Source organism: Alexandromys fortis, unplaced genomic scaffold, assembly GCF_014885135.2.
Source record: "Alexandromys fortis isolate MF-2015 unplaced genomic scaffold, M_Fortis_MF-2015_v1.1 scaffold_57, whole genome shotgun sequence".
NCBI classification, from domain to species: domain Eukaryota; kingdom Metazoa; phylum Chordata; class Mammalia; order Rodentia; family Cricetidae; genus Alexandromys; species Alexandromys fortis.
In genome coordinates this window covers 249153-264546 of record NW_026067941.1, presented here as the reverse complement: position 1 = coordinate 264546, position 15394 = coordinate 249153, and positions in this window count along the sequence as shown.

The window sequence follows — 15394 nt, the reverse complement described above, 5'->3', positions numbered from 1 at the left end:
GGTCCCTGTACATGTTTTCAAAGTCAAACTTAAAACAAGTGACTAGAAACAAAGTTTGTCTAATCAGACATACCTAGAGAGCCCTCATACATCAGAGATCTGAAGAATGTGGCATTTAAAAATAATGATTTAAAAGCTTATTGTATTAGACAGAGACTCCAACCAAGATCCTAGCAGTGACCCAAGGTCTCCAAAGATGATTATGGGACACCATGATGTCTCCACCTGGATTATGATGACTCTAACCATTGGGAAAGATGCCCCAGTGCAACACCTGCTGCCAGGACCCGGTCCAGACTGATATTGGAGAACTGATTGCACCACTTTACCTAGACAAAATAAGGTCAGTCTTTTCTATGTCGCTCTTCCACAGGGGAAAAAAAATCACCTTATGAGCCTGGCTAAGACTGTAAGACTGCAGCTCTGGATACTTCTGCCTCCAATGCTATGGAGACCTGGGTATGACTAACTATTTATGGACTCTGGTCCCTGTCATTTTTAATAGATTCGGAAGCTGCTTGGTCTGTTCTCAGGTATAATTTATTTATCCTTCTGGGATCTCTGATAGTATTGATGGCTAGGCCAGCTATAATGTTGTCAGTTTAGCAACAACAGGTATCCAGATACTTCCACAAAGCTTTAGCCAGCTTGTTGGGGGGGGGGGGTTAAGATATATAAGAGTCTGAGGATACAAAGGTTCATAAGCTTTGAGGGCCTAAAAAGTGATTTAAGATGTAAATATGGGTTAAGATATGGAAAATGTTTCTGATTTCTTTCCCCTTCTATGGTATAGTTCTGATAAGCTGATAGAACAATGACTACTTACTGTTTGAGTCACATGCTCAACATTTTAGATTTATTCTGGTTGCTATTTAAGTATAAAGTTAAAGGTGTTTCTCATCATTGAACTGATGCCAAAGGCATCTCTGTCCAATCCATACATGATTCTGTGAACAGCAGAAAAATATACATGCTTCTAACCAAAATCTGTTGAAAGCGTAAGTCACAAACAATCCCACACCAGTTTGGAATTATGATTAATAGAATGGTTATTTATTTAAAGGGGGAAAACTTACAGATCACTGACCCAGACAACAGCCCTCTGCACAATCAGGAAGGGAGCCTTAGTCACCTGAAGCACAGCCAGAAGCCAGAGAGAGAGAGCAGAGGGCAGTGGCTGCTTTTTTAAAGAAAGAGAGACCACTCCCCAATGGGCTGGTATCTCAGCCGCTATTGGTTGAAGGAGCAGAAGGAGCTCCCGCAACACCTCCCCCTTTTGTTTAGGTAAGAGAGTTCTAAACCTACTACGAAATTATATATAATAAGTACAAATATCCTATTCTAACTAGCTTAAGTCTTGTATAATAAATAATTTGGCCAAGTCATGAGTGGAAAGTAACTACATTTATATAGTCTTCAACCCCATCGAAGATCTGAGAAGGGAAATAATGTTACCTGAGTAATTAGGAAGTGCAATCAAACAACTTCCAAAACATGCAACAAATCAGAGACAACTGGCTACCTGGGCAACCACCCAAAGTCACATTTGCAGCGTTGAAACGAACAACTTTGGCTAAGGCCTAACTTAACTGACATACCATTTTCAAAGGCAAGCAACTTTTCAAAACTATCTTACCCTGTCTTGGCAGGATATGACAGTCCTGTTTTATGGGCCTATAGGCTGAAGATGGATGCCCCAACAGAAAAAAAAAAACCTTTGGGTGACTGTCCAGACAGTGAGATGTCTCTGTCATTTCTATAGTTTTGAAAGTTGCTTATTTCTTGTTTACTAAGGTAATATTATATCCTTCTGAAGAATGGTTAGTTATAGTTATAGTTTTCCTTAGTTATGATAAAAGATAAAATAGATATAAATATTGTAACTGTAATTCTTGCTTTATAACTGTTTTGTTATATGTAATTTTGCTATGTTAAAGTTAAAGCCTTCCTTTTTGTTTAAACAGAAAAAGGGGAAATGATGTAGGAGGGTCTTCTATCTATTTGTTGCTTTCATTGGTTAATTAATAAAGAAAACTGCATGGCCTGCTAAGTCAGAACATAGGTAGGCAGGGAAGACAGAACAGCATTGTGGGAGAAAGAAAGCAGAGTCAGGCAGATGCCATGAAGCTCCAGCCCAAGATGGACTTAGGTTAGAATCTTCCCAGTAAGCCACCACCTTGTGGTGCTACACACATTAATAGAAATGGGTTAATCAAGATGTGAGAGTTAGCCAGTAAGAGGCTAGAACTAATGGGCCAGGCAGTGTTTAAATGAATACAATTTGTGTGTTGTTATTTCAGGTGTAAAGCTAACCATGCAGGAGCTGGGCAGGACAAAAATCAGGCCTGCTCGCCTCCTCACTACAATCTGTAGTTTTGGCTAGGACTCAAAGATATGAGTCTATTCCTTCTGTTTACAGATACCTATTATCTGCTCTTTTTTTCTACAACATGGATTTCAATATGGGCCATGAAAGTTTCAAATGTATTATTTTTCTTTAAGTACATAAATTTTAACCTCTGTTCCTAGTTTAAACTTATCTCAATAGGTTCCCACTTGGCTGGCAGACACATCTAATCATCAGTTGCTGACTACAACCTGCTCTGAATGACTGCAAGCCCTGGACTTTCTGAAAGTGGATGTGTACCAGGCCAGCTGATGTGAACATTCCCTGTCTCTTCTACAGAGTCTGTGAACCAGCTGCCTCTGAGGAGTGCCCCACTGCCTAAATTCCCTCCTTATCTTTGGCCAGCCTTTCAGCCTACTTGGGCCCTGATGACAAGGCCCCAATGTCAGCTTGGAGTAGTTGCAGGAAGGAACATGTCATCCCGTGCTCCCTGCCCAGAATAGGTTGAAAGGCTGAGACAAGGTAGAACTCTTTGGCATAGGAGACAAAATGACTACCTATAGTGCCCATTGAAAAATAGGCTCAGAGTTGTCCATTAATGGATTTATTAACTAAAACTGGTCCTACAATAAGAAGACACTTTGGTTCTTTATGCAGAACCACAGAACCGAAGAGGACATCCAGGATTATAATTACAATTTGGCTGTACTCAAAAGATCAGAGCTACAGGGCCCTGTAGGCTGGCCACTGCCCTGGAAAAAATCTCATAGCTAAATGGTTCGTAGATCCAAATACTATCTCCTTAAACCCATGGGCAAGCAGGACCCATTATTGGGTCCTGTCATTGGTACTTGTGAAGGGGAAAATGTAGGACCCAGACATGACAAGCTCAAAAGAGGCCTGGGTCTCAGTAGTTTTCCCTAAGGCAACACTGGTTCCAAGAAAGACCACAAACTGAGACTACCCAGGCACCACCCAGGAACAGACCATCCAAAGTAGATGTCTTATGTTCCAACCATTGTAGATAGGATCACCTGCCAGCACATACCCTGCTAATGTAACTTTTCTGGAGTTTGCCTTTAAATAATGTCCTCTAGAGAGTCAGGGTACCTCCTCTTGCTGCTGTGCTGACAAGGTTCCTGCTGGCTTGAACGCACATGCAATAAACCTTGCCTTTTGCATTTCAGTGAGCCAGTCTCCCTGGTGGTCTTTTGGGGTCCCCACAGACTGGGATTAACAAAACAAATAGCTGAATGTAATAAGTAAGGTGATGGATGACGTGAAAGAGGAATTCAATGAAGAAATAAATTAACAGAAAATCAATCTGAAATACTGGAAATAAAAAACCACATACTCAAATTTTCTTTTGAAAAAAAAAAGTTTTGGGGGGAGGTTTAGCAATAGACTGGGTTGAGGAAGGGACAGAATGCCTAAGATTAAAGACAAGGTACAGGAACTGGAACTACTCAGCAAAGACAAAGACAAAATAAAAAGGAATCAGCAGGGATTCCAAGACACACACAGCACTCTGAAAAGATCATATCTGTTGATTATACTCAAAGAAGACTCCCATTCTAAAGGTATAAAATACATAATCAAAAGAATTGAAGTGAAAAATTTCCCATGGTTAGGAGAAGAGGTGCCAATACAGACACAGAAGGCATTTAGGACTCCAGACAATATCATGAAGAACATCCTCTCCCAATATTATGCTTAAAATAGTAAGTATTCAGAATAAATGAAGTATGTTAAAAAGGGCAAGAGAGAAAATGAAGTCACATTTAAAGGTAGGTACATCAGAACAACACCAGATTTTTAATTCAACCTTTAAAAGCCAGAGGGGCTTGGAAATATATATTTTATGTTCTGGAAGATAAAAGCCACCAAGTCAGACTACTATACCCAGAAAAGCTAGCTGCCATAGTGAGCTCCATGATACAAATAAACTAAAAGATCTATGACAGCCAAGCACTCCCGCCAAAGATACATGAAGAAATATTTTAGACTGAAGAGAAAAATCAAATCTAGGAACTCAGCCATGGGAAATAATAAACCATGCTAGAATAATAAGCAATCAAGAGGGGAAGGAGGGTACAGAAAACAACAACAACAATCAAAAACTTTCAATAATGACTCTGAATCTTTATTGTTTTTATTGAGTTATACACTTTTCTCTGCTCCCTTTCTTCCTTCCCTCTCCTGTTCTATCCTCTCCTATGACCCCCACTCACCCAATTTACTCAGGAGATCTCGTCTTTTTCTCCTTCCGATGTAGATCCATGTATGTCTTTCTTGGGTCCTCTTTGTTGTCTAGGTACTCTGGAGTTATGGGATGTAGGCTGTTTTTTGTTTTGTTTGCTTTATGTCTAAAAGCCGCTAATGAGTGATTACATATTATATTTGCCTTTCTGGATCTGTATTACCTCACTCAATATTGTTTTTTCTAGATTCATCCACGTGCCTGCAAATTTTAAGGTGTCATTTTTTACCACTGTGTAGTACTTCACTGTGTAAATGTACCACATTTTTTATCTATTCTTCAGTTGAGGGGCATCTAGGTGGTTTCCAGGTTCTGGTTATTATAAATAATGCTGCTATGAACATAGTTGAGCACATGTCCTTGAGCATTCTTTGGGTATATACCCAAAAGTGGTATTTCTGGGTCTTGAGGTAAATTGTTTCCTAATTTTCTGAGAAATCATCATACTGATTTCCAAAGTGACTATAAAAGTTTGCACTCCCACCAGCAATGCAGAAGTGTTCCCTTTACCCCAATCCTCTCCAGCATAAACTGTCATCAGTGTTTTTAATCTTGGCCATTCTGACAGGTGTAAGATGGAATCTCAGAGTTGTTTTGAGTTGCATTTCTCTAATGGCTAAGGATGTTGAGCATTTCCTTAAATGTCTTTCAACCATTTGAGATTCGTCTGTTGAGAGTTCTCTGTCTAGGTCTGTACTTCATTTTTTTATTAGATTGTTTGTTCTTTTGATGTCAAGTTTCTTGAGTTCTTTATATACTTTGGAGATCAGCCCTCTGTCTGATGTGGGATTGGTGAAGATCTTTTCCCATTCTGTAGGCTGCCATTTTGTCTTGTTGACTATATCCGTTGCTTTACAGAAGCTTCTTGGTTTAAGGAGGTCCCATTTACTGTTTCTCTCAGTGTCTGTGCTACTGGGTTGTATTTAGGAAGTGGTCTCCTGTGCCAATACGTTCAAGTGTACTTTCCATTTTCTCTTTTAGGAGGTTCAGTTCAGTGTGGCTGGTGTCATGTGGAGGTCTTTGATTCATTTGGACTTGAGTTTTGTGCATGGTGATAAATATATCTATTTTCACTCTTCTACATGTTGATACCCAGTTATGCCAGCACCATTTGTTGAATATGCTTTCTTTGTGCATTTTATAGTTTTAGTTTCTTTATCAAAAATCAGGTGTTTGTAGGTGTGTGGATTGATATTTGGGTCTTTGATTCAATTCCATGGTCCTCCTGTCTATTTTTTTTTATTGAGAAAAGGAAAAAAAAAGTTTCTGCCTCCTCTTAGCCTCCCATTTCCCTCCCCCTCCTCCCAACCTTCTCCCCCTCCCCCCACTCCTCTCCCCCTCCCTCTCCATTCCAAAGAGCAGTCGGGGTTCCCTGCCCTGTGGAAAGTCCAAGGTCCTCTCCCCTCCGTCCATGTCTAGGAAGATGAACGTCCAAACTGGCTAGGCTCCCACCAAGCCGGAACATGAAGTAGGATCGAAACCCCATGCCATTGTCCTTGGCTTCTCATCAGCCCTCATTGTTCGCCATGATCAGAGAGTCCGGTTTTATCCCATGCTTTTTCAGTCACAGTCCAGCTTGCCTTGGTGAGCTCCCAATATAGATGCCCTTCAATGGAAGAATGGATGAAGAAAGTGAGGAATATATACACATTAGAGTACTATGCTGCGGTAAAAAACAATGACTTCTCGAATTTTGCATGCAAATGGATGGAAATAGAAAACACTATCCTGAGTGAGGTAACCCAGACCCAAAAAGATGAACATGGGATGTACTCACTCATAATTGATTTCTAGCCATAAATAAAGGTCACGGAGTGTATATCTGGTGAACCTAAAGAAGCTAAATAAGAAGGTGAACCCAAGGAAAATCATATAGTTATCCTCTTGGCTATGGGAAGTAGACAAAATTGCCAGAGAGAAAATTGAGATCTTGGGGGTGGGGTGGGTTGGGAATACGGAGGGACGGGGAGAGAAAAGTGAGAAGGGGAGGATTGGGGAACTTGGGGAAACAGGATGATTGGGATAAAGAAAGGTTGGATAGGGGAGCAGGGAAGCACATATCTTAGTTAAGGGAGCCACCTTAGGGTTGGCAAGAGACTCCTGTCTATTTTTTATGCCAATACTGTTTTGATTACTATAGCTCTGTAGTAGAGTTTGATGTCAGGAATTGTGATGCCTCCAGAAGTTCCTTTATTGTATAGGATTGTTTGGGATATCCTGGGTTTTTGTTTTTCCATATTAAGTTGAGTATTGTTCTTTTGAGGTCTATAAAGAGTTTTGGTGGGATTTTGATGGACAGTGCATTGAACGTATAGATTGCTTTTGATAAGATAGCCATTTTTACCTTGTTAATTCTGCCTACCCTAGAGCATGGGAGATAATTCCATTTTCTGGTGTCTTCTTTAATTTCCTTCTTCAAAGACTTGAAGTTCTTGTCATACAGGCCTTCCACTTGTTTGGTTAGTGCTACCCCAAGATATTTTATGTTATTTGTGGCTATTGTGAAGGGTGATAGCTCTCTGATTTCTTTTTCAGCCCATTTATCATCTGTATAAAAAAGGGCTACTGATTTTTTTTTAGTTAATCTTGTATCCTGCTACATTACTGAAGGTATTTATGAGTTGTAGGAGTTCTCTGGTAAAATTTGGGGGTCACTTATATATACTATCATATCATCAGCAAATAGTTGAGTTTGACTTCTCCAATTTATATCCCCTTTATCTCCTTTTGTTATCTTATTGCTCTGGTAAGAACTTCAAGTATTATATTGAATAGTTATGGAAAGAGTGGACAACCTTGTCTTGTTCTTAATTTCAATGGGATCACTTTGAGTTTCTTTTCATTTAGTTTGATGTTGGTTGTTGACTTGCTATATATTGCCTTTATTATGTTTAGGTATGTTCCTTGTATGTCTACTCTCTCCAAGACTTTTATCATGAAGGGGTATTGTGGTGTGGGAGGTCCTATGTATATGTGCTGCTTTTATTGGTTAATGAATAAAGAATCTTCTTTCAGCCAGTGGCTTGGCAGAGTGGAGCTAGGCGAGAAAAACTAAACTGAATTCTGGGAGAAAGAAGGCAGAGTCAGGAGACACCACGTAGCTGCTCCCAGAAACAGATGAGCCAGAACCTTACTGGTAGGCCACAAGCCTCATGGTAAAATATAAAATAATAGAAATTGGTTAATTTAATATGTAAGGGTTTGCTAGGAATATGCTATAGTGATTGGCCAAACAGTGGTTTAATTAATACAATTTATGTGTGGTTATTTCAGAAGTCTGGGCAGCCATGAAATAAAAAAGCAGCCTTCTACAACAGTGTTGAGTATTGTCAAAGGCCTTTTCAGCATTTAATGATCATATGGGTTTTTTTCTTTCAGTTTGTTTATATGGTGGATTACACTGATAGATTTTCATATGTTGAACCATCTCTGTATCTCTGGGATGAAACCTACTTAGTCATGGTGGGTGATTTTTCTGATGTGTTCTTGGATTCAGTTTGCCAGTTTTTTATTGAGAATTTTTGTGTCAATGTTCATGAGACTGGTCTGTAGTTTTCTTTCTTAGTAGTGTTTTTGTGTGGTTTGGGTGTCAGGGGAACTGTAGGCTTTGAATCTTAAAGGTCTCAAATCCACAATCAAAGGTTACAAGCTAGTAGATTGGATGGGTCCAAAATCAGTAGCTATCTATTTGTTACCTCCAAGAAATGTACCCCACCACAAAAGACAAACAGCACCTAGGATGAAAAGACGGGGAAAGCCTTCCAAGCAAATGGACCTTGGAAACAAGCAGACTGGTATTGGCACGTATGATGTGAAATTCACAAAGAATCAATAAAAATATTATTTTAAGAAAAAGAACAGAAATCAGAAGGGCAAGAGGGGTGGTGGTGGCACACACCTTTAACCCCAGCACTTGGGAGGAAAAGGCAGGCAGATCTCTGAGTCTGAGATCGAGGCCAGTTTGACCTATAGAGTTAGTTTCAGGACAGCCAGGGCTATATAGAGAAAGTCGGTCAAAAAAAAAAAAAACTGAATTTCTTGAATTAAAAATGTCTAAGCCCAGACAGATTGACTGGTGAATTTTACTAGATCATTAACAAATTAACATCAATGCTTCTTAAACTATTCCACAAAATAGAAAAAGAAGAAACATTACCAAGCTTTCTCTTACAAAGCTAGAATTACTCCAGTGCCAAAAACAAATAAAGATGTAACCCAAAAAGAAAATTACAGACCAGTATTCATAATTCACATAGATATTGTGAATCACACAAAAATTCCCAAGATTACCCTGATACCAAAAGCAGATGAAGATATAAGATAAAAGATAATTGCAGACCAGTATCCCGAATTAACATAGACATAGAAATTCTCAACAAAATACTTCCAAATCAAATTCAAGGGCACATCAAAAAGATGATTCATCATGCTGTTGTTGGCTTTATTCCAGGGATGCATAGATGATTCAATACATACAAATCAACTAATGGTATAAATTACATAAATAATTCCAAGATCAAAAACCATGTGGTCACTTCAATAGGTACAGAATAGACTTTAGACAAAACCCAACATCTCTTTGTTAAAACTCCTGAGGAAACTCAGAATAAAATGAATATATCTCAAAATAATAAAGACTATAACAAACCTAGAACCAACGTTACATAAAATGGAGAAAAAACAAAATGTCTCTTTTAAAATAAGGGCCAAGACAAGAGGGTACATAGTCTTATTCAATGTGAAAGTCTTAGCTAAAGCAATAAGTCAAGAGGAGCAAATAAGCAGGATGAAAATAAGAAGGATTTGATAAGGTTCTGTACATAAAGGACCCTAAGGATGTCACCAGAAAACTAGAATAGAAAACACCTTTATTCAAATAACATGTACTTGTTAGGCACTGCTAAGCAGCATCAATATTGACCCATTTCTAAAGGCAGTAAACACCACAGTTGGACCTGGTGCCTGACGGCCTAGGTACCAGGCCTTTACTTCTGCAGGAAAGACTAAAAGACCATGTAGGTGACTCCAGCAAGATGACACTCCATGGGTACTTGCTACCATGCCTGATGATCTGCTCTTGAGTCTCTGCAACCTACATGGTGGGAGGAGAGAATCAACTCCTGCAAATTGTCCTCTGAACTCTACTCATGTGCCATGGCATACTTACATGCCCACACAGAAACAAAAAAAAAAGGCATGTAGATGCTTGGCCTTTCCCAGAGAATTCTGGAGACAGAGTGCTACTTTTGACAATTTTGATATTTAATGTTGCTTCACGAACAGCATTTGTGATGGGTAGTGGTATCAACTTGGTAAAATCTAGACTTACCTAGAAGACAAACAAACTTCTAGGCATAACTATGAGATGTTTATAGATTGGATAATTGAGATAGAAAGAGCCATCCCAACTGTAGGTGGTACCACTCTGTGGCATGGAGTCCTGAAATAAATAAAAATGAAAAAAGGAAATGAGAAACAACATTTACCTTTTTCTGAATCTTGACTGTGGATGCTGCCTTATACGCCTGTCTCCTCTACCATGGGAACTATACCCTGTCTCCTCTACCATGTGGACTATACCCTGTCTCCTCTACCATGGGAACTATACCCTGTCTCCTCTACCATGTGGACTATACCATGTCTCCTCTACCATGGGAACTATACCATGTCTCCTCTACCATGGGAACTATACCATGTCTCCTCTACCATGGGAACTATACCATGTCTCCTCTACCATGTGGACTATACCCTGTCACCTCTACCATGTGGACTATACCCTGTCTCCTCTACCATGGGAACTATACCCTGTCTCCTCTACCATGTGGACTATACCATGTCTCCTCTACCATGGGAACTATACCATGTCTGCTCTACCATGGGAACTATACCATGTCTCCTCTACCATGGGAACTATACCATGTCTCCTCTACCATGGGAACTATACCATGTCTGCTCTACCATGTGGACTATACCCTGTCTCCTCCACCATGTGGACTATACCATGTCTCCTCTACCATGGAAACTATACCCTGTCTCCTCTACCATGTGGACTATACCATGTCTCCTCTACCATGGGAACTATACCATGTCTGCTCTACCATGTGGACTATACCATGTCTGCTCTACCATGGGAACTATACCATGTCTGCTCTACCATGTGGACTATACCCTGTCTGCTCTACCATGTGGACTATACCATGTCTGCTCTACCATGGGAACTATACCATGTCTGCTCTACCATGGGAACTATACCCTGTCTCCTCTACCATATGGACTATGCCACAAACTGTGAGCCAGAATAAACCCTTTCTCTCTTCATTTGCTTTTGTCACAGCCATGGGAAATTATCTACTACAGTGCTCATACTAATGTGATGTGGGAGTGTCATCAATCTGTTGATTTCATTGGCTGAGTAATAAAGAAACTGCTGGCCCTGATAGGTTATAAGATAGGTGGGCGGAATAAACAGGATAGGATGCTGGCGGAAGAGGAAGTGAGGACAGACTCTGCTCTGCTCCCGGAGAGACTCTGCTCTCCGGATCACAGACGCCATGCTCAGCTCTCCCGGGTAGACGCGATAGCTCTGCTCTCTGAGGCACACGCGATGAAGATGGATGTAGGCTAGAATCTTCCCGGTAAGCGCACCTTGGGGTGCTTACAAACATCATTAGAAATGGGCTAGTCCAGGTGCGAGAATTAGCCTATAAGGGCTAGAGTATGGGCCAAGCAGTTCTTTAAATGAATACAGTTTGTGTGTTGTTATTTCGGGCATAAGCTAGCCAAGCGGCCGGGGTGTTGGGGACGCAGCCCCGCCGCTCCTATTTCAACACTAATGAGAGCCACACCTGATTCTACATCATCACTTCTAATGTGGTATCATGGAAAAGTCACTGCTCATGGGTCTGCACAGGAGTTGGTATGGAAAAGGAATGGTCAGTGATGAACTTCTGGTCCTCTCTTTAGCCAGGATCTGAACCACTGCCAGTGCATCTGATGCCCAAGTGGTACATTCTTTGTTTCAGACAGACTGACCTAGGGGAGAGCCACGTCCGCTCAGGTTCATCATAGCTGATCATGGTTGGACCCTTTACACACTCTTGGTGAAGACAGTGTGCCAGAACCTATGAGGCAGAAACTGGCAGTCAGGCTTGGCAAACAGTGTAAAAGCCACAGCTGCAGACTGGCTTGCCACCCACCTGCACCCTGGGAAAAGAGTCTGGCCACCATTGGTACTTCAACAACAGCCCTCATGAAGCCAACCGGCACAGGCGGCAGCTTAGCCTCCACCTTGCAAAGCAATCAGCAGACGTATTACCTGCCTTCTCCGACAGCATGCTAAACAGTCCCGGGGACAGGAAGTCTCTCTAAAGACACCTACCTTCAAGAGTCTGTTAAAGAAATTCAACAAAGGAGTGATGGCTTGGGACTGAAACTTGATTTAGTCATTAACATGCAATGATCTCCCTGGCCTCTGGATCTGAATCTGCAAGGGACTGGGGGAGGCGCCACCATCCAGCGCGTCAATGACAATAAATGAAATCATGTATTCTCTGTCATCGGAGCTCCCAGAAGTGAGCACAATATGCATGGCAGGTGGTGTTATTAATGACATCCTCAGGTGTTCTCCAAAGTTTGCAATTAGCATGTAAGGGTAATGGGGAAGCGCCAGCTCCTCAAGACTGCCCCCAAGCAGAGCAGCCCAGCTTGAAAGGAATGGCCTGCTGCTCCAGGCGTTAGCTGGAGGTTTGCCATTTGCACTGGCTTCCTGATGGCGGCTGATACATACAGCTAAGAGACTTAGTTCCAAGAATATTAATTGATCTCTCCTTATTTGGAGCAAGACTTGCCCATCTCTTCTCCCTACCTCCCTCCTTTGTTGAGTTGATTCAGGCAACACTTCCAAAAGCTGCAGGCCCCATCAGCAATGCAGCAGCAGCAATGGGTGACAGCAGCCCCAGCAGTCTCAGAAAAGGCGGCAGCAGTGAGCAAGGGTATCACAAGCTCAGGAAGTGGGAGATCCTGTGCTAAACACTGGCTAGTGGGGGCTGGCTCCCCCAGAATCCCAGAATCTCCAGGAGCCTGGCACCAGGCACGGGAGTCACCATGAGCACACACACCAAATAGAGGGGCATCCAGCTGGCACAGGGAGCTGTCAGGTGACACTGGGGAAGGAAGGACCCGAGTCAGCTTCTGGCTCGCACTGGGAACAGCCGTGACAAGAGCGGAGGGTCTCAAAGCCATAAGGCAGCACCATGGAATTGGGCACAATCTCTAGAAGGAAATCCATCTGTCCTTGAGACTCTGAGAGGAAGAATCCTTTTCTGGAAGTCATGGACGGTTGGAAAGAAAAGTACAGTCCTTCCAAAGTATTCAAGCTCTGTATTAGAGAGCCATAAAAGGAACTAGCACATCAATAAATGAAGTATTGATGCCAGCAGGCTCTCCCAGCCTTCGGGTACTGCCAACTTGGCCTGGACTTTAGACAAAACATACAAGTCTATGTCTTCACAGTAGAGAACATTTGAATGGTGCATTAAGATTTGGGGGAGGTTGATTAGGCTTTTACGGTCTAGTTTCTTGAGTTCTTTGTATATTTTGGATATCAGACCTTTGTCAGTTGCGGGGTTGGTGAAGATCTTCTCCCAGTCAGTGGGTTGCCTTTCTGTCTTAGCGACAGTGTCCTTTGCTTTACAGAAGCTCCTGGGATAAAACCGGTCTCGCTGAACATAGTGGACAATGAGAACTACTGAGAACTCAAGAACAATGGCAATGGGTTTTTGATCCTACTGCATGTACTGGCTTTGTGGGAGCCTAGGCAGTTTGGATGCTCACCTTACTAGACCTGGATGGAGGTGGGTGGTCCTTGGACTTCCCACAGGGCAGGGAACCCTGATTGCTCTTTGGGCTGACTAGGGAGGGGGACTGGCTTGGGGGAGGGGGAGGAAAATGGGAGGCAGCGGTGGGGAAGAGACAGAATTCTTTAATAAATAAAAAAAAAAGATTTGGGGGAGGGTTAGAGAGATAGTTCAGTAGTTAGAGTATTTGCCACTCTTCCAGAGGACCTGGGTCCAATTCCCACCACCGACATGGCAGCTTACAACTGTCTGAGCTCCAGTTCCAAGGGATCCATTGCCCTCTCCTGACTTCTCTGGGCACTGCATGCATGTGGTACATAGATATATATGTGGGCAAAACACTCATACACATAAAAATGAAATAAAAATCTTTTCCAAAGATTTGAAACCACCCAGAAAAAGCTTTAGGGTTTGGCATCCCTGCCCAAGCTTGCAGATAAGCATGTGCTATGAACTCATGCCCTAAGACCACATCCCTGGGACAGTGGCCTTCAAGAAAACAAAGAGTCTAAAGGCAAAACACAGGCGCTCCTCCCCTCTCTCCCAGCAGGCCTTCTGTTAAGAGCCTGAGGACTAGGCCCTAGAAGATGGAGTAGGAAAAGTCTCTGCTGCACAAGCAGAGGAGGCAAGGAGGCGGGGTAGGCAGTGAGGGTTCTGAAACCAGATGCCTGGGTGCAGAGAGCTAACCCCATACCCTGCTGCCTACGTCAGCTTCAGGGCGCTACCCTAACCTTGGTGCCTCTGCTCCCCTTTACAGAAAACAGAGCTAGGCACCAACATTAGTGACCTGGAAAGAATTCAGCATGGCAATGGCCACAGGTAACAAACAGAAGGTCTGGGGTCCCTCAGGGACAGGCAGAGGCCTGGGACAAAGGCAGGTGCTTTTAAAGGCAACAGGTGTGGGAGAAAAGCCCATCCTATGTAACTCGGAGATTTTCCTGCAAAGAAAAGCCCTGGGAACACACAATCCCCAGTCACCAGGCTCCCGCTGTCTTTCCAGAAGTCCCTTCTTCTTTGGTTATTTGGTCGTTTGGATGGTTAATTGGTGGGTTACTTGATTGGGTTTTGGTTTTGTGACTAATTTGTTTGTTTGCTTGGTTGGTTGGTTTTGATCTTGTTTTTTAATCAGGTTTTTATGTTACCCAGGCTGGCTTTGAACTCCATATGTAATTGAACATGGCCTCGAACTCTATATCTTCTTGCCTCCACTTCCCAAGTGTGGGGATTACACTGCAAGTGTATGCTGCCACTTCAGGCTAGTTAAGGGGTTTGAAACATCCCCGACTCCTAAGCCAGGAAAGACCTCCTCTTCCATTAGCCCTGGCTCCTTGGTAGAAAGGGAATCTAAGAAAAGCAGGCAGGGAAGTAAGGAAAAAGTGTCTCCCCTCCCTACCCTCTTCCTTCCCCACAGCCAGCAATTCTTCTTTCTCAGGCTCCCCTAAGTCCACGGGACACCTGTTGGGGGCAGCCAAATCTTGCCAGCTCCCACAGCCCCCTGCCATCTACCCAACTTCCATCCCAGGTTCTCCTTCCCGAGCAAATCTGCACCTGTATTTGTTAATCAAGCCACCGAGGACGCGGTAATTGCCCAGCAGAAAACACGGGTGCAGATGTTAGGGAGCACAGGGGCAAAAGCACTAAATGAGATTCTTGTTTTCCAAACAGAGCCCGAGATTTAATTACAGCCTTTCCAAGTGCTTATTAAAAACCCTTATTTTTTTTCCTTATTGTTTTCCTGCATGGCGCATATTGAATCAGCCACTGCTGTTGTCTTGTTTTTGGAGTGTTCATAAAAAGAACCGATGTGGAAAATTACAAACACAGATTGTACCCAAACAATATCTTCTCCCTTTGCTTGCTCCCTCTTCTTTCTTCCTGCTGAATAACAACATCCGTCTGGGTATTCAGTGCACATCCAGACTCTTTCCCAAC